General features: G+C 43.0%; 1 protein-coding gene across 1 annotated transcript in view; it reads right to left on the reverse strand.

Annotated features, from left to right (window-relative positions):
- Positions 1-18,898, reverse strand: part of nek7 (NIMA-related kinase 7) — a 62,825-nt gene extending 43,927 nt beyond the window's left edge. The window contains exon 1 of the mRNA XM_085386000.1: positions 18,613-18,898. The gene's annotated coding sequence lies outside the window, so the exon portion shown is untranslated. The remainder of the gene's footprint in view (positions 1-18,612) is intronic.
- Positions 18,899-24,489: the final 5,591 nt, after the last annotated feature.

Here is a 24,489-nt window from a genome sequence, read left to right on the forward strand (position 1 = left end):
TGAAAGCCCACCCCGGGCCTCTTCTCAAAACCCCTGCTACACTAACAGTGATGACACAGAAAGAGGAGAAGAGGAAGAGAGCCACTAATGATGGAGGGGTCCAGATACTACAGAAGCAGCACACTTTCCAATTCATTTTAATCACTATTCAAAATCATTAGCACAAATGTGCAGGCACTCGTGTTCATTGGACCGTGAGCTGAGAGACAGACAGAGAGGGGTAGAAGACCAATTATACCTCAGCGTGAGCCGGGCTTTGAGGTCTTCGAGCAAGACAGTCCAAGACTCGATGGAATAAAAAAAGGAAGTTAGGACATTAGATTGTCCTGAAAAAATCAACAGTGTGATAAAAGGAAAACTGTGGAAAAAAGGCAGCCAAACAGATTACATGCTCCCTCTATCTAGAAATTTCCATTTCCTCATATCTGGTGACAAAAGCATGAAGTCAGTCAGGCAACAGACCCAAACAACAACACCGACACCAGACAGGACTCGCTGTTCAAGAACAAGCAGAGGTTTAAGCTCCGTTTCACATCTACGAGCCATCGATGGAAAAAATAAATAACAACCATAATAATAATAATAATAATAATAATCCTCATTTTTTATACGTAGAAATGTGTGCTTGTAATGCTTGTGATGCTGTTACAAACCTCCACCCTCTTACTGGTGGAGCGAGGACAGAAAAATAATATTTAAAAAAGGAAATTAAGACAAAGAACTGCGCGTTGGTCCACCGAGACGCTACAAAGGCCGGCGATCCATAATGTGGCTTGCTGACTATTTATAGTCACGCTTTACATTTTTCACCTTCAGATTTTTATAGCCTCATGATTATTTCACTGCAGAAGTAAAGAGCACAGCACGGTTAGCCGCGCTTCATGTGAGGCCTAATCTGATTTATTTCCCCACGATCCAGCGCTCTGCTTTACACGTACAATCCACCTACTGCAGCCTCTACATAACACACTTTCATCCCACCTCCATGACCCAGTAATCCCATTAACGACGCGGGACTCTCCTCCGTCTTCCTGTTTGTTTGTGCGTCTCCCCGCGCACGCACACCTGTGCGTTTGTATACCCGCGCATCTCGTTTTCATTTTCCACCACTGTCTAAAGATGTTCACCATTGAGGAAAGAGCTCAAGCACAAGCAGGTGTCAGCCACTCTCCTCCTCTTTATCCATGTCCCTTGCTCTTCTCCTCCTCCCCACCTCCTCCCCTTCGTGCTCCGTCGCTCCTGTGTGCTTTGGACACGAGTTGGCACGCGGCTAAAAGCCCAGGCCACCTCTCTGCTCCATTGTCCTACCCACTCTACAGCGGTACTGACGGCGAGGGACCCTTTGTTGCCAGTCTGTCACTTCAGCAGGTGCCTTACAGTAAGAGGCAGGAGGCAGCCAGCCATCCAGCCTGCACGGCTTCGTTAGCACAGAGCACCGTTTGATGTGCTCATTTCATCAGCCGGAGACGGCAGCCGAGGAGGATGCTAATAATCACTTGAAAAACAAATACATTCCACTCAGGCTTGTAAAAGATAAACTGCAATTTCAATGATAAAAGGAGAATGACAGACATTCATGCTACCAACAGAAAAAGAAACTGCCCCCCCCATGCTAAAGTAAAACCAATTCGTACTGTCAATCACTGAGAATAAACAAGGTATATTGACAAATTGCTGACTGTGTAAAGAAAGACAAAACCGTGTGGGCAAAGTATGCAAAAACAGAGCTGCATTTAAGACAGCTGTGTGATCCCTCAGAACCAGCTCAGTGTGTCAGGGAGCAGGCTGTGTGAAGGAGAGAACCCCCCAGGCGTTCAGCACAGGGGACCCTGGGGGTTTAGGCGCACGCTCACTACATTCACAGCCTTTCAAAACGCTGCACCACCATCACACCTCAGTTAAAATCACTTAGAAACTGAATGCATAACGTGTGAAAGGAAATCAAGAGATTTCATTTAGACTGGTTTGTCTATCTTCAGACTGCGTTTCCCCTCGTATCACTGCATCAACAACGGTCTAATTATGGGTATATTTCCAAGTGTAACTGGTAAACAATTGGAGAATTATAACTTTTTGAGTACCGTTTAAAGTTAAAAACACTCACGTAGCCGGATCGGAGCCAATAGAAATCGTTATCCGTTTGAGAGCACGCATATTTTAGAACGCGGCTCTTTACCACCAGGAAGTTACGCCGTGTTTTTTAACGTCGCCTCGACTGCTGAGTTACTGTGTGACTCTGGATCTGAACTAAAATGCAAAAGTCTCACAGAGTGACCAGAGGAAAGTAAAATGACCGTGTTTCCTCAAAGGAGTCAGAAATAAATGTCTAAATAAAATGTCTCACAGTTTAGTTTCCATTCGTGTGATTTACACAGCAGGTTAACATGTGACTTGGGTCACCGCAGGGGGCGGGGCTGTGCACGTATCAAAACTTATGTAACACAACATCAAGATTTGTTTTTATAAGCGACACTGACTAATCTGAATACCCATTAACTTTTTAAATTTGCATATCAAGCCTGACTCCATAATCTCAGAGATCTCACATGTATATTATTAGAAATGCAAAAAGCATTTAATCCATGAAACAATGGATGGAGGACAGATTTGTTTTTGTCGCCGTTACTGTTTTTAAAAGCCCACCCTCACTTCATGTGCACCAAAATATCCACACCCAGAGTTGCAGACCGCAGTAAGGTGAAGATCCCAAGGCTTTAGGCTGCATTAGTCCCTTGTGGCAACAACTCCTGGTCTTTCACAATGAAGAACAGAGCATTGCGCAGCCGAGCAGAGCTTCCTGCCCTCCAGGACCAACGAGGGCTTTGTTTGTTAGCCATGTCACTGACTGACCACCAAATTAGCTGCATCACCTCTGGCACCAGGATATTGGATGCGACATTCTGTTCCACGGGGCTGTGGCTGTGTTTGTCTGCGAGACCACGGGGCCAACATTAAAAAATAAAGAAATGAAAACACAACGGGGGCAAACGAGGGACTTTCACATTTAAAAAAATAAAAATTAAACAAGGGAATACCGTGCTAACTACTGCTATGTGCTAAATAAGAATCGATGGGACCAATTACTCAGGATTATGTGTTTATCAGTTCCTTTTAGTGCAGCCTGCATTAACAAATAAAACTCACGCCAATGGAAACTGCACAACTTTATCAAATAAAGGCATTTTCTCCTCCTTTGTTAAACAGCTTAAACCCTGCTTAGGCCCATCTCATTTGTTTTTTGAGTCGAAGATGATCACAATCAATAGAACTGGCAAATATACTGGTTTTAATAAAATACCAGTATCTAGCTTTGACAGAGTCGAGTGTTCCTCGCGGAAGCTGTGTTTCCTTTGGCCGAAGCTCTTAATCAAGCACAACACGAGAAACAGCAACGTAATAAGAAGCTTCTTTCAGGCAGCGGGAGTAGACGTGGACGGTTAATCACGCTTTATGTTCATTACACTTTCGGCTTCTAGCAATTACAATAAAACAGCTGAAACAGTCCTATCCCTTAATCCATTTTACAAAGATGCAGTTCGGTTCAGCATCAGTGAGCAGCGGCCCTAAATCATATTTAACGTGTCTGAGCAGCCATGTGACCAAATAATAAAATGATTTTTACCTTTTAGTCTGCCACTGTCTGGTTCTTAGATGACAAGCCACGACTCTCTGTGAGCTGGAGATGGGGGCTGTCATCGTTTTCCTAAGAACTAAACTTTAGCAGAAAACATCTGGAGTCCACTTTGCCCATCATACAAAAACCAGCAGCCTCTCTTATTCCCTCAACGCAGGCTTTTTCCCTTTCACTTGCATAGTTTGATGCAGTTACCCTGTGTAAGCAAAGAAGCTTGTCTAAGAGGAAATGACAAGCACAAGATGTCCAAATCATTAGTAATGTGAGAGGAGCAGTTCCCAGGCATGTCTCATTACATAGCTGACTGCTAAGAGCTCATGTTTGGGACTTTTCTGGGCCCAGGCCTTCTTCCATGCTCTGCACCAGCATCTGTTCTCCACAGTTTGTAATGGAAACATCTAAGACCCTGAACCCACAACAACCTTTACTCAATCCTGGCGCTCGATGAGGAAAGAAAGAGACACACAAACAAACTGTGGTTCACTCAACACATTAATGTCATAAACGTAATCTCGTGCAAACATACGCAGAAAAAAAAGAATGAATATGAAGCTGGAAGCCTACACCGAGCACGCAGTAACAGTGGGCCCAAGGAAACACGGCTCCACAAAAATCAAGCTTTGGTCTGGCTGCGGTTCAGCCCGCTGTGGCTTCTGCGGTGGCTTCTGCAATCTTTAACCAGATCCAGAGCGCTGCTCCTCAATCAGAGGTCAAATACTGCTCTGTTGCTTCACCAGCATGTGAGTGCTTTGTTATGCCAGTGCCAGAACCTAATTGACCTAGGTTTTAAATATAGTTTGTCTGTTTCTGGCGACTATCAGCGAACACACAACATCCTGGTGGAGATAGCGAGACCGCCAGGGTCACCGTGGATGGTCTGCCCGCCCAGCAAGCGTAGAAGGCGACGGAGGGAAAGAAAGCAGAAGAGGGGATGCCGGTCGGGCTCAGACGCTAGGCTACGCAAACATCCACACCGGCCAGCACTTCCGAGCCTTTTCCTATCGAACGCCAGATCCATCACCCACAAACTTGACGAATTGGAGCTACAGATAGCCAACACAAGCTTTGCACGTAACTGCAGCATTATTCGTAAAAGCAGAGGAGGGGGGCTATGTGTTTACGTGCATAACGAGTGGTGTTGTAACAGCAGGATCATTCACACACACTGTTCTCCTGATTTGGAGGTTCTGGCAGTCTCGTGCAGACCTTTTTACATCCCGAGGGAGTTTACAGTAGTTATTGTGATAGCTGTTTATATACCGCCGGATGCTAACGTTAGCACGGCTCTCAGCCTCTTGCTCAACACCATAAACAAACAACAGCTTGCCCACCCCGATGGGGTTTTTATTGTCGCCGGCGACTTTAACAAAGCGTGCCTAAAGACTGTGCTTCCTAAATTTGTCCAGTTTGTGGACTTTGCTACGAGAGGAGAACACACTTTGGACCATGTCTATTCAAACATCAGGCATGCTTTCAGAGCGACACCCCTCCCCCACCTGGCTGGATCTGACCACCTCTGCATGTCCCTCACCCCCACCTACACCCCCCTGCTGAGAAAAACAAAGCCCCAGACAAAGACAATAAAAACCTGGCCTGAAGGAGCCCTTTCTCAACTGCAGGACTGCTTCTCAACAACTGTATGGGATTTATTCTCCAGCCACAACCTCCAGGAGTACACGGACACTGTACTCTCGTACATCAGGAACTGTGTTGACAATGTCACCGTCAACAAAAGGGTCAGGGTGTTTCCAAATCAAAAACCCTGGATGAATAGCGAAGTGCAATCCCTCCTAAAAAGCCGCAACACTGCCTTCAAGTCAGGGGACAGGGCTGCGTATAGGGCGGCCAGGGCAGACCTGAGTAGAGGCATCAGGAAAGCTAAGGCTGCCTATAGGAGGAGGATTGAAGATCACTTTGCTGACAACGACCCCAGAAAAATGTGGCAGGGGATCAATCACATTACCAACTACAGAAGCAATAACCAGGCAACATCTAGGACTGATGCCTCACTGGCTGAGGATCTAAACCGTTTCTTCGCCCGCTTTGAGACGACCAAGCCCTCAGCTGCCACACCACTTCCACCCGCCCCCAGCACTGGCACACTAACACTTAGGGAGCATCAAGTGAGGTGTGTTCTAAGGTCAGTGAATCCCAGGAAGGCGGCAGGTCCTGATGGAATACATGGAAAGGTTCTCAGAGCATGTGCTGACGAACTGACCGGAGTCTTCACTAAAATCTTCAACCTTTCCTTGTCATCAAACACCGTCCCGCCCTGCCTCAAAACCTCCACCATCATCCCCATCGCCAAGAAGACAGCTGTGGCCAGCCCAAATGACTACAGGCCTGTTGCACTTACGCCTGTAGTGATGAAGTGCTTTGAGAGACTGGTCTGTCAGCACATCAGGGCCGGTCTGCCTCCCACTCTGGACCCCCACCAATTTGCCTACAGGACAAATCGTTCCACCGAGGACGCCATCACCATAGCACTCCACACTGCGCTGAGTCACCTGGAGCACCGAGGAAGCTATGTGAGAATGCTCTTTCTGGACTTCAGCTCAGCATTCAATCATATCATCCCGGAGATCCTGGTCCAGAAACTGTCTCACCTGGGACTCTCCACCCCCATCTGCCTCTGGATCAAGGACTTCCTGACAAATAGACCACAGTCTGTCAGACTCGGCCCCCACCGGTCCAGCACCATCACACTCAGCACCGGGTCTCCACAAGGATGTGTTTTGAGTCCCCTCCTGTTTACGCTCTACACATCCGACTGCTCCCCTACCCATCTCTCAAACACCATCATAAAGTTCGCGGATGACACCACAGTGGTTGGACTCATCTCAAGGGGGGATGAGTCGGACTACAGAGATGAGGTCAACAGACTGACTGAGTGGTGTTCAGTTAACAACCTCCAACTGAACACCACGAAAACTAAAGAACTTATCTTGGACTTCAGGAAGGGCAGAGCAGACCCGGCCCCACTTTACATTCACGGGAGCTGTGTGGAGAGGGTACACTCCATGAGGTTTCTGGGCGTGCAGATCTCTGATGACCTCTCCTGGACTGCAAATACTACGGCGGTGGTAAAAAAGGCCCAGCAGCGTCTCCACTTTCTGAGAGTGCTCAGGAGGAACAACCTGGAGGAGAGGCTGCTGGTGACATTTTACAGAGCCACCATAGAGAGCATCCTAACGTACGGCATAACAACATGGTATGCAGGGTGCTCAGCTGCAGACAGGAAAGTACTGCAGAGGGTCATCAACACAGCCCAGAAGATCACTGGCTGCTCTCTGCCCAGCCTGGAGGTCACTGCAAACTCTCGGTACCTCAGCAGAGCTGGCAATATCATCAAGGACCACTCTCACCCCAGCAACCAACTGTTTGAACTATTACCGTCAGGCCGACGGTACAGGTCACATAAAACCAGGACAAACAGATTCAGGGATAGCTTCTTTCCCAGAGCTATCACCGTAGTAAATAAGCACAAAAACAATTGAACCTATTCCATACAGTCACTGTCATTATATTAATGCTGCTATCCTGTATATATTGTACATACTATTGTTTGAGTACTTACGATTGTTTTTTTTGTACTTTTTATATTTTACATTTATATTTATTATTGAAACTTGCACCAAGGGAGTGGCACTCCAATTTCGTTGTACTCTGTACAATGACAATAAAGGCTATTCTATTCTATTCTATTATCAAGCTGCCAGGGAGGGCGACTCTTTAAGCTGAAGCTGCTTCTACCAGCGCAACAGATTCTGAATATGACGATTGTAGACTGTGAGATGATTAAAAATGGGGCTGCAGTTAGAAAACCAGGTTTAACTCGGTCGCAGCCGTGTCAACAAGTTGGCACAGAAAATAAATCGGAATAAATCAAACTATATAAAAGCAGCACCACATTTCTGCCCGGGTATATCTCAAAATAAAATACGTCCCGGGGCTAGCGATATCTCCACTTGGGCGACCAAAATCTATCTCATCCCTGCCCCTCGGGCCACCATATAGCCCGACGGGCGGGGCTGAGATAGATTTTGGTCGCCCGACCGGAGATATCGCTAGCCCCGGGACGTCCGGCTAGCGATTTTGCGAGCCTTGTTTCATTTCTCTCCTCACAACTTCTCCATTACATGCAAGTATTTCAGGGAAGACATGTATGTTCTGTCCTTTTTTAATGCAGCAATGCAATCAAGTAAAACAAGCCTGGTAACGCCATTTGACCCATGTTGTGAGCAGGCTGCAGTACACCGACTGTAGTCGGCAAAAACTCCCAATTTTGGTCCCGATATCATATAAAAACATAAACTTGCACATGAGAATAAAACATGCACAGAAGCATAACTACACACACAAACATTTCAATGTTTATTTTTATTCCTCAGGCACTCGTCCTTCTTTGCATGAGCGCATTACCTGGCACGCCGACAGAGCATCGCTGTATGTGAGTATGTGTAAGGATCTGACGATCGGAGAATACCATTACCCCTAAGGGGTCGCACCTCTCTCCGTTCTCGCCCTCCTCCCTTATGCCTCCTCTCTAGTCTGTGCCTGAAGGGATTTCCCTTTTCAGTTCATGAGAGATGTCAGACCTGTTCCACCATCCCTCACACGGAGGCTGGACTGTGCCCCATATTTACCCAGCATCTGTAAAACTCCACAAATCAGCCTCATTTCTAGAAATCAAAGCCAAGCGGAGCTTAACAGAATGACAGCTGAATCAAAATGCCCTCGACTCATCTTCATGCAACAAATGTATCCGATTACTTTTCACACCGAGCGTCACATGCAGGAGTTATGAACTGTTGCACACGATACCACTGTGTGGAGATTAAATTAGGAATTCCTGTTGTTGTGTTTCATTTATAAGAATTGTTTGGGATTCCACTCAACATTAATTACTAGCCAGTAGAGCTGTGTCCCATCACACTGCAACATAAATATATGTAATGTGATCTTTAACATTTCTAAAACTGAGCGCATGTGCGTATTCTGGGATTATTTGATGAGCATCACCTCGTGGTCCTGTCCAGGATGACAGTTACACAAAGGCTGACAAAGGTCACTTTATTCTAACATTTCAAATTATTATCAAATTTACTGTGAGTGCTTTCATTCATGTATGTTAACTGCACAAACACAACCACAGGCATACAGCTCCAGGTCTGGAGGTCTTTCAGACATCACTCTGGTCACTTTAACATTAGATTGGATCAGGATCTTGAGCTTTATTGTGAAAGGTTTATGTGGATGCTTTTACCGTCGTTGTTGCTAACGACAACGCATAAAAACAGGCGCTTGTCCGTCCGTAGTGTGGTGATATTAAATATAAGAGAAAGAGAGAACTTTAATGAATTAATATAACCGCTACAGTGACCATCAAAACCATAAAAAAATATTGCCATAAACAGTTTATTTTGCGACACCACGAAACAAACGATAGAGTAAAATGAAACGATAGATGTTTTTTTATATCGTCATCCGATATATATCGTTATATCGAACAGCCCTACTATAAGGCGCACTGAAAAACCTTTAATTTTCTCAAAAATCGACAGTGTGCCTTATGTATGAATTCTGGTTGTGCTTACTGACCTCGACCCGGATGAACGCTAACTTTTTTCCACTCGATAAAAGTTAACGTGAAGGTTCCTGATGGTTAGAGACAAATGCAATCGCATGGCAGGATGCTGTAAACGGACCAAACTTCAGTCAGGAGAACAACTGAGATAATCCATCCACAATACCAGGTTAGCTTAATGCACCTTATGGTCCGAAAAATACAGTACATAAAAGATGGGTGCGACATCTGGGCTGCTAATGCAATCAAGCTTTGTTAGCAAGCTAAAAGTATAAATTGCGTAGGTGTTTAGCAGACCTGGCACAATCTTTCACTCTTTTGCATGTAGTATATCTGATACTTTACCAAAGTCAGGTTTATTTATACCAGAATAGAGTTGACAATATTCCGAAAATGAAAATGTCAGTTACCGATATTTGCATAGAAAGACTGAAGCAAAAGGGGGAAAAAAAGGAGAGATGGAAAGAGAGAAGATCCCCAACAGGGGTTGAAAGCAGCTAAATCAGATAGGTCTTTCCTGCCTCTTTCTTTCACACATTACAATATTAATATTAATGAGACTTCCTGTTTTTCCCACCTGTTTTTTTTCCTCCCTCAGATGATTTGAACATAAAAAAAACTTAAAAAGCGCAAATTCCAGGAGTTGCGTATCACAGTTTGACCTGGAGCCATACAGCAGACACCAACCATGACAGACTCGCTGTTCAAAGCACGCGGGAGCTGCTTTCATCAGGGTATCCTGGTGGGGGTTTTTTTACAGTTTGACACCACCAGCCCATGCCATCTGCCTTTTTCTAAAATCACAACTTCAAGATGAGCTTTCTGCTTGTGTGTTGTTTTAAGGTGGGCTTCACAACCAAGGCCCAGCGTCACACAAGCTTTTCCTGCTTTGCTGCTTGCTGGCTGCTGTTTACAGCCAAGCCTCGCAGTGTGGTGCAATGTTAAATATTCACTGTTAAACTGTCAAGCCAGAACTGCTTGGGAACCCAGCCAAGCACTCACAGTTCAGCAGCATCGGATTCTCCTCTTCTTCAAACATAACCAAACCAAATCAATCACTCTGTTTGCAGCCAAACCAAAAATCTGATCACGTTACCTCCCTCCTCCTGCCACACGCCTACTTCCTGATAGCCTCGGCCTACAGGGACCACTTTATTCAGCCTTTTCCTTCATTTATAAGTAAACACATATTCTTTATCATAAATACTAAACACATATACATTAACACTCATCATTTGTACTTTAAAGACCCCGTACTCTAGGCCCGAGTAAGCCTCTGCTGTCTCCCGACGTCTGCCATCAGACATCTGTAAAATATTTTATTTGATGCCCCAATACCACACTGGCAAAGGTCTCTCATCCTTGACTTGGCAGGACTTCTGACAGAGCCAGCCGGCAGTGCCACGCAGGCCTAACTCCTGCTGCTACAGCTTCCTGCTGCTCTGGGGGAGTCAGGCTGCGAGCCTCCCAGACTGTGGGCCAGACAGGGCAGGAAGGAGGAGACTGAGGCGAGGCCCCAGGTAGAAAGGACTCCCAGGAGAGGTAAAGCAAGAACAAGAGGACAGAGTTGAGACATTTCCAGTTAAGATGTGTAGCACTGCTGGCTTAATCAGTCTGTTAAAGTGACAACATCCTGATAGAGGTTAGCTTTACTCAGACATGCCTGCTTTTTGAGGGGAAGATAAACAGGACTTGTTGTGGTTTAACAACCCTCTTAATTTCATTGTTCTCATGACAATGACAATAAAGTTTCTGATTCTGATTCTGATTCTCATGAAGTGAAACCACCATGCTTTTAAATGTGTACTTCTCGCCGTCATTAAGAGCAGGGTCTCTGTGTGTGCATGCACTCAGACCGATCATGTCTGAATGTGCGCCTGAGTCGATTGTCTGCACCAAGTCAGACCCGCTAACATTTGTCAACATGGCACACGTCTGACAGCACGCCGCTACACAGGGGCACGTCAAACATTGTAACTTTGTATCTTTCCTGTATCTCGAGTTGCTCAACAAACTCAAAGCCACAGTTGTTTTGAAGCATGCCATAAAAACTCTTTGAGCAAGAAAATAAACTGTCTTGGCGCAAAAACTCACTTCCAGACTTTGTCTCACGGTCTCACTCTGCCCAGATTAATCTCACTGAAGCCACAAAACTGCTCCTTTATAAAAAAATTACCTTGACTTTGACCAACCGAACACCAGTATTAAGTAGGGGTGCAACGATACTCGTATCGGTATTGAACCGTTCGATACAGTGCTTTCGGTTCGGTACGCATATGTAAGATAAGATAAGAGATAAGATAGAACTTTATTAATCCCTCGGGTGGGTTCCTCTGGGAAATTCGACTTCCAAAAAAAGCACAGCAACGACCGAAGTTACAGTTACAGAACTGTTATATATATATATATACACACACACACACACACACACACACACACACACACACACACACACACACACACACACACACACACATATAAATACAGAGACAAATATAAATAAAATATACAAAGGGGATAAATAGAATAAATAGGAATAAAAAATAAAAAATGTGTATGTATGAACAATACAAATTTTTTATTTATTTTATCAACTTTTCTTCTGACGATGCTGTCTGTGTTGAGCGCTCAGTGGATCTGCGTTCGACTACTCCGCCTAGGCTGCACTGTCGAGCGCAGATCCACTGAGCGCAGCGCAAGCTAGCAAGACAGAAGCTAAGCTCTTTGCAACATGGCAAATTGAACCTCCCCCACCCTCATTCAGATCTGGCCTTTGGAACTATTTTGGTCTTTATGTGAAGCATGACCCTGATGGACAAAAGTAAAACATCATGTCGGATGTGCCACGCAATGCTCAATTACATGGGTGGGAACTAGTGTGTTAGTGCAGTTAGCTCGTTAACGTGTTGGCCGTCCAGCCCCACGCACGGGGCGATCCGCGGTAGCTCGTTAACGGAGATTTGCCGTGTTGTGGCGTTAACGTCATTTCAGATTAACGCTGACAGCACTAGTGGGAACACAACGAATATGACTGCACATTTACTCCGACATCATCCTAGTGCAAAGACAAAAACAACAAGCATGCTACAAACTTTACCCGAGTCATTTAGACAGCCGTTAGCACAGGATTCTCCTTATGGGGACCTGATATGTTTAATATGCTGCTGAGAATATAGCCCAGAAGAAGCGTATAGCATAGCTTTTATTTTGAAAGAGCCATTTCTCTGTAATAAACTCTCTTTTCCAAAGATGAGGGATTCCTCAATCAGATAGATTTATTTTTTATTATTATTTTGTTGTTTCAGCAACATTAAATTTAAAAACTGTACTTTTGAGTTAAAATATATATTTATAATTTTAATAAATTACATATTAAGAAAGGCATGAACATTTTTTTGTATTGAAAAAATATCGAACCATGAATTTTGTGTATCGTTGCACCCCTAATATTAAGCTATGATTTGTTATCCATGCATTTATCACATGAGTCTCTCCTCACTGTGAGAGACTCATGTGATAAATGCATGGATAACAAATCCTCTCAAATGGTGTTATTAAAATAATAACTAGCAACAGGCTCAGAGTAAATACTATGAAAAGCCATCAAACCAACATGTTCGGACGCCCGCAACTTGATGAGGATTAACGGAAGAGGCTTAGGAGTCACAGAGGCCAAGGTCAGGGAGAGCGTCTGAAATGAGAAGCAGTAATATGGGACAAATCGAAGAAATGGGTGATGTGGAAGTGGAAAAAGAGTGAGACAAAGGGGATTGAGGGCAGTTTTGGCAGCAGGAGTTAAGAGGACCTTTTCATTACGACTCCTCTTCCTTCTCGATGCCCTCAGGCACTGACCACAGCCTCTAAGCCCCGAGCCAAACCGAGAGACCAGGGAGACCACAGAGGACTGCAGTGAGTCAGGGTACAAACACAGAGGGGGGGAGGAGGGGCAGAAGAAAGATGTCTCCCACATGTAAATGAAGCGTCGTGAAACGGATTCAAATAAAAGAGTATGGTTTTACCCTTTCTTCATTTTAGCTACGACCCAAGTGATTTATGTCACCTACCTATATTTATCTACACCTAATTATTACAAGTCTGTATTTTCAACATGTACCACCTGACCATGATAAAATAAGCATACATTACGTTACAAGTTGTAAATAATATAACAGCTTTATAGAAGTTTGTATACAACTCGGCTCATTAGAAATACAAGTGACACATTTCTAAAATAGGGCTGTGCGATATGACCAAAATCTCATATCAGACATTTATCGTCCCAACAACGATATATAATCGCAAATATTTTACATTTTCTGTAAATTCTGTCAAACTCTAACAACTCGACTTGCGTGAAGTGTTTTCAGCTGGGCGTCGTTACCTGGAGTCCAGTGTTACATAAGTTGAAACGGCTGCAATTTTCTTTCTGAGTATTTATTACAGGACGTGCTGCAGGGAAAAGCCTCTTCTAAGGTTTTTTTTTTTGCACCTGACGGCTGTTTTTTTGTTTCTCATACATAAACACTCTGCATACTATTTCATGTGACTCCGTTTATTTTGAAAAATCTCAACAGGATCTTGAGCTTTATTGTGAAAGGTTTATGTGGAAAATAAACAAGCGGACACGCGATGGTGTTACCGTCGTTGTTGCTAACAACAACGCATAAAACATATCCTTGTCCGTCCGTAGTGTGGTTATGTTAAATACAAGAGAGAAATTCTACGGTGACCATCAAAACGATGAAAAATTATTGACGTAAACAGTTTATTTTGCGACACCACGAAACAAATGACAGACGTTTTCATATCGTCATCCGATCTATATCGTTATATCCAACAGCCCTATCTCTGAGTGCAACGGGTCACAGCAATTTCCTTTTAGAAGATAGTCTTGCTGCTCTGAAGATATCATGGTAATGGGGTAGTATCAGCATTTGAATGGGGCATTTACTTCCTTTCTTTTGGAGCAGTGAACACAGTGCAAATCATCTATTTTATGGTTGATCACAACGACAAAAAAAAAAAAAAGTTCCCTAAAACGAATCCTGCAGTTTTATCTCTGACGTCACTAGAAATGGAAAAAAAACTAACTGTAAAAAAAGAACAAAGACTGCAAGAGAGAGTAAAAATGTCCCCAGATTTTCACACTAAAAAGGGGAAGGGTAAAACAGACAATCTGTCAAAACAAAATGCTCTAATACAAATTTCCTCTCTTCGGCAGCAAATCCCGTGTGAAACATTAAGGCTTATTTGTGGTGAGGTTGGAACAAATGCCCATAGCACACTCAGCATGCAACACACACAAAAATCCTCCTCTCTTTCTGTTCATAAGTGCAAATTCATTCTGCTTTTGTCTCATCTCATGACAAATGCATACTGTCACTGTCACTGATGTGCTGTTTACTGTGGCATATAGCATCTTGTAATTATTCTGTGAAAGTGAATTTGTATCCTGAGGGATTTGTATTTTTGTGTGTGGGTAATCAAAAGCGATAGAGAGGGAGAGGGGACGACTGCAGAGTGATCACCGATAAAAATCCGACGGAGCTGCTGGAGAACCATCTTTACAGCACAGTTCACAATATGCCGAGATGGCTTTGGTACTTCAGTCATACAATGACTTAACCTGCAGGCTAAGCCCTGATCAATAGTGGATTTTACAGGCCTATGCTTACAATTTGGGGGTATTGTAAAACAAATGAGTAATAATGCAATAATGCACTGTATATGACTACTGTAATATATCTAGGTGTATAGATAACCAACTAATATACATTGTGAAAACACCTGTTCATCTACTTAATATCTGCAGTACACTGCATGAGCAGCTAGTCTACCAACATCTAAACAGAGTGTTAAAATGCAAACGTGCTGTCAGTTACTGATCCTGCACAAATTACTTAATTTGGCAAAACTGCGCAAAACGAAAACGAGTGTACAGCGTGAGCCACGCTTATCTCCTACAGCAGCTTTATTAAAAAGCAATTTCCAAATCAAAACTGCTAACTGTGCTGAAATTATTCAGTCTTCATTTAAAGCTCTGTCTGCTGTGCACATGAACATTATTTTAAAACAGGTCTTGTTTAACTTTCTCAATGTACACTGAAAAAACCTTTGCATAATTGCACCATTTAGTTACTTAATTGCTTTAATAGAGCGATTATATAAAAACACAGTTCTTTCATAAAGGGTTTCAGAGACTGTTTAAAAAAAGAGAACAGCAAAGATGTGAATCAACCCTTCCTCTCATTTCAATGATACTCCACGGTCCTAGCATTAGCTGACCCACGGGCACTGAAAGCATTTCATAAACTTTGAATGAGGTCCTAGGTCAGTAATTTTGTGTTTGCATGTCTTTGTAGTGGGTTTCCCCCAGAGCATTACACAACCCAATGAGAAAAGGCATCAGTGCCACAGTGAAATTGAGAAGTTTCCCGTGACGTAAGGAGCTGCGAGGCATCCACCAAGGATATTTGAATACTTGAAACATCAGCGACCCCTGATAACAAAGAGGGGAGATGGATATGAAAAATATTGACGAGCCAGCAATTTAAGGAGTGTGAAGCTTGCTCACACATCCCACTCTCACTGCCAAAGAACCTATTTTAAACTCCAAGCCTGGAAATGAAAGACTCAATACTGAAATGCTCTTTTTTTAAAGAAATATTAGCCATTATATTATATTTCTATTTTTTTATGTGCAAATAATCTCAAAACCTGAACAACAGAGAAACCTATACAGTGATCTGCTACTTTTGCCAGTTTTTTTTCTGCACAATGCTTGGCCAAGGTCTTTGACATCATGCAAAAGACAGCGTTTAATGTAGCTCGAAATGGCCTCGGGAAGCATCTTCCTTCAAATATGCTCTGTGAAAGCAAAGAAAAGAGCCAACATTTTTTCTGTTCTCTGTGAAAACCCAAAGGCAAGATGACTGTTAAAAGTGGTCAGATGACAAATGTCTCATCTGATCTTTAATCCAGGAGGGGGGGGCGGCTTCAGGGCTAAAACAGGAAACTCACACAAGATTGAGCTATTTGGTAAATTCCACTGTGCTAAATCACCGCTGCAGTGCCGCACATTTCTCCACACCGATGAATGGCATTTCAGTCCTCGCTCTGAAGGTCGTGCTGCTATCAGACAATGTGCATGTATGGGACCCCGGGCGCCATCAAATATCCATGTCTGTGCTTCTAAAACAAAACTTTTCTTCAATTTATGGCATCGTCAGTGTCTCTTACAATAAATAATGACTTAAATAATTTCTAATATGAACAATTTTCAGTTTCTACTGTAACACTTTTATTAAATCCAAACAACAGAACGGGGCTAAACAGCCAAGTTTTGCCAGAGCCTGTCAAAAGTAATCCACCTCTCATCAGCTCACGTTCAAAGTGGGATGTTACTGGCAGAAATCCCTCATCACAGAGACTGATGCAAACATTTGGCAGCCATTTTCTGATCATCCGGTTCATGACACATTCCTTGATAGTCAACTTCACAGAGCCAGCCAGTGTTCATCTCAATCACCTGATGACGCTGGCAGACTCGAGCCTGTTGTCTGACGATAATCGGATGTGGCAACAGAGAAGTGAGTAATAATTGGGTCAACAAGGTATGTCAGCTCCCACTAACTCTGGTTTGAATCATCTCTCTGCAGCGTAGCCAAACGTGATAGTACGACGCCTGAAATATTTGGCTGTGGTAGGCAGCGACAGCAACGTGGCACGGGATACTGCTTTCAACCTACATCTGACCCCGAGATGATTAGGCTTAGCGGAGATAAAGACGCCCACATACCTGCGCAGGGAAATCTGGTGGTATTTGTTTTGTTTGCTGTGCCTTTGGCTTGTATTCACTCCTTTTCCCCCCAACTTGTTTTTCTACTCATGCCATTGTTATTATAATTTGTATTTTTAATATTATTACGTTCAAAATTAAAGATGAGAAATTACAAAGTTCCAACAAAACTGTGGACGCCATGAGTGTGTAAAGGTTTTGCAATAACTACTGTTACTCACAACAAAGGAAGTAAAACGAGAAAGGCCTGATCTCCGATTTATTTTTTATTTGAATAAATTACTTCTTTGTACCGACTAGCAGCTCTCTTCCAAATAAACCTCGTCTACCAAGTGTATAGTTTTATTGTGTTTGGCAGCGTGGAACAAAAAGACAGCTGGAAGCGTGTATGCCTTTCCCAAAAATTACTAAAAGGTTAAGAAACAAGTGTTTTGTAATACGCCTTTACATGTTTTGCTAGATTAAAAAAAAAGAAATTGCAGAGGTGGGTTTGTTTTTTGAACTTTCATATAATAATATATTTGCAATTTGTCTGACAACTACTTTGGCTTGAGTTTAATAACACAAGCCCACATATGACAACTAAAAGAAACTAAACTAAGGCAGATTCACTTCAAATTTTTCATTTTTTTATTGAATTTATAAAAAGAGCATTATTTTTCCCCTTATCAGTGATAATTGTAAGACAAATCAATTTAGATTTTGATCTATAAAACATCAGAACACATCGTTATTGAACGTGAGACCAACAGTCCAAACCTCAAAATTATTTACTTGACTTCATTTTTTTTTTCTATCAAAATGTCTCTTGGTTGTCACACATTAAAAAAAAAATTCCACCCAGGGGAAAATTACAGCATGGGTGCCAAGCAGAGGTTCATGAAAGGCACCCACTCCATATCCAACCCTTGGCCCCGCTGCAGTCATGTTCGTGGATGTTATACTACTCGACTAAGAATTCCTCCACAGCTGAGACTTCAAGTATAGTAAACGACGTTGACAGACACGTAACACATCACTATTGACACATTATACGAAATAAGCCTTTGACATGAAAAATACCTTCACATCATAAACTACTGACAATCAAGGATGTAAAGAAACGCTGTAAAGACAGTCGTGTTCTTCTACATCACCGAGGCGGTGTGCGATTACTACTGTTTGAAAGCTGTTGTGTAGTACGTGTAACATGACTGTAACATTGTAGCAACAAGTGTCCACTGTCACGTTGGCACCGCAGGATTAGCCGCTTTAGCACTTTAGCACAAAGCCGTTTTGCGTACATTGTAATATAAACGTTACAAAGCAGCTGGAAGCGTTTGCTGACACCTTCGACTGTCCGGTTTTATAAAGATAAAGTCCGCAAAGCGACATGCTAGGAAGCTAACAAGCTAGCCTAGCTAGCGAACTTCGAAAAACTTCTTCAAATGAGTGACAAACTTGTGTCTGAAGGGCAACTGGTGACTACTACGAACCTTTTCTGTCACTTTCCGAGGAAGTTAAAGCGCAAAGGGCAACAGCTTCCGAGGAGTTCATTAGCAGTAGTTGAGTTTCAAAAAGTTCACTTTCAGCTAACGCCGTGTCAGTTCTTACCAGGAAGTGGGAGACAGTTGCTAAGCTATTCCTTCTTCACGCTGAGGCTTTTTCCTGATGGTTATGGCGGTTATCTTTGTTTTGACTTTCCCTTTCTTTCCAAGGTCGCTGCGAGAAGTGGACTCGGTGGGCCTCTGTTCCTGCGTGGCACCGTGACTGAGCTGGAAAGTTGTCTCGCAGAGAGCGCCTATGCCGCACAGCCAGGCGAGATGTGTACGTGTTTTCGGACAGACTCTCCACTACTAGGCCCCCCTCATCACCACAACGCTGACCCGTGTGACTGTAATGTAAACAACCCAGCATTCCCGGAGCGCAGGGGAGGGGCGAGTGTCAAAGAGTGAAGGGAAACTGTCAAATACCGCGAGATTCAAAGGAGCAGCTTCACCACCTCGCGCTGTCTTTACTTTGAATCGTGTTATTTACGGACAGAGGAGAAGTTTCCTGTTTCAACTTACCGGTTCTTTCTCGAGCTTTTCACTTTTAATTGCTGCTGGGTTTTTCAAACGCACTTGTAGACAAGTGGCATCTGCTTATATTGTAGGAAAACAGGTATGTCTATAGCAGGCACCTCAAAAGCTGTGCAGCTCACACCCGAATAATTTAGATGGATAAATAGATTTACAGTTATCGCTCTGTGTTTAGTTTAAAGAAGTTGCATTACACCAAAAAGTTGCACCTTAGTGTTGCAAATTCCATCCACGTCTCCCGTTCACTTCTGTGGTTGAACAGAAGATGGTCCTAGCTTTCATAGGGCAAGATGGCCCACTTCAAGTGGGCCTGTTGTCCAAGCCTCCCGCGATTATCTCGACTTGGGGTTTTTTTTTTTTTATGGCAATCTTTGCTCAGAATCGTTGCGTTTTTCTTCATACCGCCCACCACTGTCTAGGATGTCATTCTTAAGTTGCAACAAAACTAAAATATTTGGTATTCCAACTTTGCTCAGAATTTGCATGACAATCTGTTGAGGCAGTGTAAGAAGGTTTAAGTGTGTTCAGGCAGCCAGGTTGCGCTGAATCCACTGATCCACACGCATACTCTCGGCTATTTGCTCACAGTCTCGCTTGCCATCATTGCACGTGTGCACATGACACGCGCAGAGTCTGTAATTGGGAATATTAGGAGAATTTATTGACAAAAAATGGTGCCGCGGATTGACTCGCGTGGACAGCGAGCGCAACTGGAACTGATCAGCTTACTTTGCTTTGATAAGAGCTTCAGCAGTGATTTCAGACTGACAATTCAAACAGCGCTGATACACAGGAAACACATCTGTCTTCTTCCCATCCCCATTGTTAATAATCAACAAGTTAGGTGGGGCTGTGTTTTTTCTCCCTACTTCAATCGCCTTTTTTGTTAACCTCACTGCAAATATGGAGAAAGGAGAGATGCCTGGAGTGTGGGATTTTTTCCCCCCTTTTTCTTCAACAACAGTTGAAGATTAAAAGAAACGTCTCACAGAAATCTGTCAATTCTGTATGTGAATAATGCTGTGTGGAATTTAATGGCATGAGTTATATTGGGTTTCCTCTACACCCACATTTTCTCTCAATAAGATCAATGCCGCTCAGTGACAGATAGGGATGGTCTTTTGTATCTTCAAATTTCAGGTTTCTAAGGGAATAATTAGATGGATGGATGAAAAGTAATGCATCAGTCTGCAAGGGGAGCTGCACCCCGAGTTCCTGTAGTTCAACACGCATGCCTCCACGTGTTTGGTAGAAAACTGTTTAATAATCGTGTTGGGTTTCCATTGTTCTAAAAGTGGCTCTGTGCACTGATGTGGCGCTTTAAACCAATGGCAAACTTTTTGTGTTCTTTTTTTATTGTTTATTTAACAGAGAGGATCTCCTTTTGATTTGGGGATATTTTTTTTAGAAAGGGAAGCATTCTCATCTATTTCGCTCTGTTCCTTTCCAAACTTTCAGGTGTCGCTCGCAGGTAACCAGCATGGAAAAGGTTCTTCCTCCAGGGGAAATGAAGTAGGTTGAATCGCTGAGTTTACAGAGACCTTTTACTGTAAGTGTGACATTTAACTCTGATGTGTTTGAACACACATGCTGAACGATATTCCCACAAATGAGAACTGATGACAGCGAGCCTGAATTTACAAGAATTTGGCCGCAGTGTGAATGTTCCGATATTCCATAAGTGATGGCAATAAAAACAACAACCAAAGTTGTTAGACCTCGTTTCGTTGTATTTCTCTGGGAAAACACACGGAAATCCAGTATAGCGCCAAACCAGAGTTTCTGAAAGTCAACATTTAGCATGACCACTTTTATTCCTCAACTCTTTTAGACAAGCTTTCTTCTCATTTCTTTAAGTAGTCTTCAGGAATAGTTCTCCAGGCTCATTGAAAGACATTCAAAGGTCTGCTTTAGATGTTGGCTGCCTTTTGTTCCATTTCCTGTCAAAATGATCCCACACTGCTTCAGCACTGCTGAGGTCTAGGCTCTGGGGAGCCCCATCCATGAATGAGAGTGTTGCATATTGATGTCATTTAGATTTGGATTCATCACTCCATGAAACCTACTACCACTGCTTTTCAGCCAGTTCTACTGTAATTTGGCATTTTATTAAAAATGGCTTCTTGACCATTTCTGACGAGGCAAACAGCAGGTGGATCAGCTGAATGGCGAGATGCCTCCTGCATGCGCTGTGTCAGGTCTTTGCTGGATTTTGTTCCTATAAGACATGAAATCTGCATCATCAGTTCATCAGCCATGATGCTTCATCTTTTGTCCTCCACCTGTTCAGTTTCCTCAGATTACCTTTTAGAACACACTGCAAAGCAAAATACTATTTAATGTCTGCCACACGGTGGCATTTTTCAAGTTTTATTGTCACGTACAGATAAACAGTGTAGCCACATGAAATTCTTTGGCTTCTGCTCCTCAGCTTTACATGAACATATAGAAGTGTGCAGTTATATTAAAGAGGAAAATAATAATAAAAATAACAAAATACTAAATTATTAAATATTATAGAACGTAAGACAACTGTTTGGTATTTACAGTTTGTGCAAAAACTTGTGCAGTAAAGATTTAAAGTGGCAGTGTGTAGAGTCCAGTGGTTGTAGTGAGTGTGTCATGGTGTGTGCAGAATGTCAGCAGTTCAAAAGCCTGATCACTTGTGGTGGTTTTTAAGAGATCTAAAGAAATTGGAATAAAAAAAAATTCTATTCATAAGTCAGCGTTAATTGGCTTAGCAAACAAAAATAGTCTGAAAGTTTCCATAACATATTCCATATTATTTAACCCCTCCTGGAATTTTAGAACCACTGGATGAACATCTGTCTGCTGACCGTACTTTACAGTTGCCCATTAATCCTGTAGCATTCCAAGGAAGCATGCAGGGAATGGATGTTAGCTAAAACAGGTGGTCCTCTACTCATTTATTGTATCATTATTATGTTAGAGAGCTTAAGCTGTGACACCACTGGTGCAGCGGGATGCGAAGTCGTTTATGTAAAACAAGATTAGTAGTGATCTAATGTGGGAAGATCAGATACTGGTCACTCCCAAAAAAAGAGTGGAATTTCAGTTAAACGTAACTCCAAACACTCCCACCTGAAATAATATGGAAATTTGCATTGTTGAGGTTAGACATGTGATCCAAGCTAAAAAGACTACAGAAAGCTTAAAATTAATCTGAGTTTACTTGCAATTTTTTTTACATTAAAAAATGAAGTCGTTTATACAAAGACCAACTCAATTAGACAATAATTCATCTGATTATTTGTAAACATGACACACTTTAGGCCAAACTCAAACACTGTGAAATAAAGAAAAAACGGTCAATTTCACATAATTTGCACAATAGCAGTATTAGCTGTGAACACGACCCACACAGTGTTTTTGTTTGTGTGCAGGTTTCAGTGCATTCCAGCTTTTCACTGCTAAATTTGCAGATTTTTTTTGCACCCAGAGGCTGAAAGCACATTTTAAACACTTAAAAAGAAAAAAAATGTTGGCGTCTTTTTATTTTCCTGCGTGTTGTTGATCTGGCTCAGGGGTTAGGTATGACTGCAATGTGGTAGAGACAGAAGCTGCAGTCAAAGCTCCTGTGATCGGGTGCAGACTTCATAGAGACCAGCAGATGGAGGGGAGAGGATCTGCGTGCATCCTGAAGGTTTAGCAAGAACTGAGAGGTTACACTCCTCCAGTACAAAGATGACCTGTCACACACTGAAGCATGCCTTATCAATGCAGACGAGCATCCTGTTTATGTACCTCACAGAGCACAGCTATCACAGGAAAAGAGAGAGGGATTACAGATGGAAATATGTATGAAATGTTGTATCTCCCCGTCTCTCTCTCCAAATACCCAGGCGAACTTGGAGGCAGCGTGCATGTGATGCCTGCATTTCCATATTATTCGCTAATTAATGTTGTTTTGTCTTCAAAGTGCAATCGCAACCTGTAGTTATCAGCCTTGATCGCAGCATTTTCAAGGTTGTCTAGATGTGAGCCGTCACATAACAAACAGGTGTAAATATAGAATAACAGCTCAACAGAGAAATGGAGGATTTATGGCATGTGGAGAGCACTGTGCAAACGAGGCACAGGAGAGATAGTTTGTGATAACGTGAAGGACAAAACGGGCATAATATTTCTATCTATATCGCTTTTACAAAAGCTGCTTTTCACCGCCTGCTTTTGTTTGTGCGCGTCTGCTCGGCGTGTCTGTTACGTTTCCCTGCATGTGCTCCGTATTTGTTGGTGTGGTCCTTTCTCTTGGCAAACACCCAGCACGCTGGATCTCTCCACCTGCTCTGCATCAGCCAGAGGGGCAGGCCTCAGTCTCACACTTGTGCAGCTCTCTCTCACACACACACAGCTGTGGGGCTGTGTTTCATTCACATCGTCACCCTTCTGACATCTGTCTATGTGTGTGTCACGGTGCCGGTGTGTGTCTGAGTTAGCAGGGTGGTTGGTGTGCGAGGTGAGGTTAAATGGGTGCCTAGCACTGAGAGGAGGCAACTGAGGCGGAACTGGCAGAATATCTCACACACACACACACACACACACACACACACACACACACACACACACACACACAGAGTGACAACAGAAACAACACTATCAGAGCAACATGTAAACTGCAGGTGCGCCCTATGCCTCGGTGATTGTTCCATACTTTGTTTCGACCCTGTCGCCTGTCACCGTGCGTGCGATAATGTGTGATAATGTATGTGCGACCTCATGCAATGTGCGCTTGCAGAAACACACTTTGAGTTTTGCACTTGTTGCTTTGCAACATCTAGAACTAGATGCACGCTCAGCAAAGTATTTATTTTTTCCTGATTTCATTTGAATCTGACGTCGACCTGGTTCGTGGGGCCTGGAGATTTTCCCCTGTGATGACAGGCAGAATCCTCATCCTTGGAGCTGGTTTCTCATTTGACCTTTCTGTATAACATATTTTTCCAGACAGACATATCAAATATCAAACCTTGGTTGCAAATGTCACAAGCTTAAGCCGACGTTAAAAACCAAACCCTTCAAAATTTGCACAAATGCATGTTTTGTTTGTAAATCCAACGAGCCTGCTCTGACCACAGAAAGTTGCATTTCTGCAGGTGGTTTTTACAGCTAAAATCACGATGGCTTTACATGTTTGATCAAAGCACTCTTGCATTGTACATCATGATCCACGTTGAATTGACTGATTGGACTGGCCAACCTGCAACCATCTGGGATCGGCTCCAGCCTCACCGTGACCTTGAATTGGATAAGTGGAATTAAATGGATGTAGACTGAAACTAAAGCGCTATATGCTGAGCAGAAACCCATCTGCTTTATCTGTAAATGAACTTTTTTCCCCCTTTTTTTGGACCACCACATATGTCGGGATCAGCCACAGTGTTTCAACGAA

Source organism: Rhamphochromis longiceps, linkage group LG17 (genome assembly GCF_057381845.1).
Source record: "Rhamphochromis longiceps isolate RC_006_pf linkage group LG17, R_longiceps_female_GT1.1, whole genome shotgun sequence".
NCBI lineage: Eukaryota > Metazoa > Chordata > Actinopteri > Cichliformes > Cichlidae > Rhamphochromis > Rhamphochromis longiceps.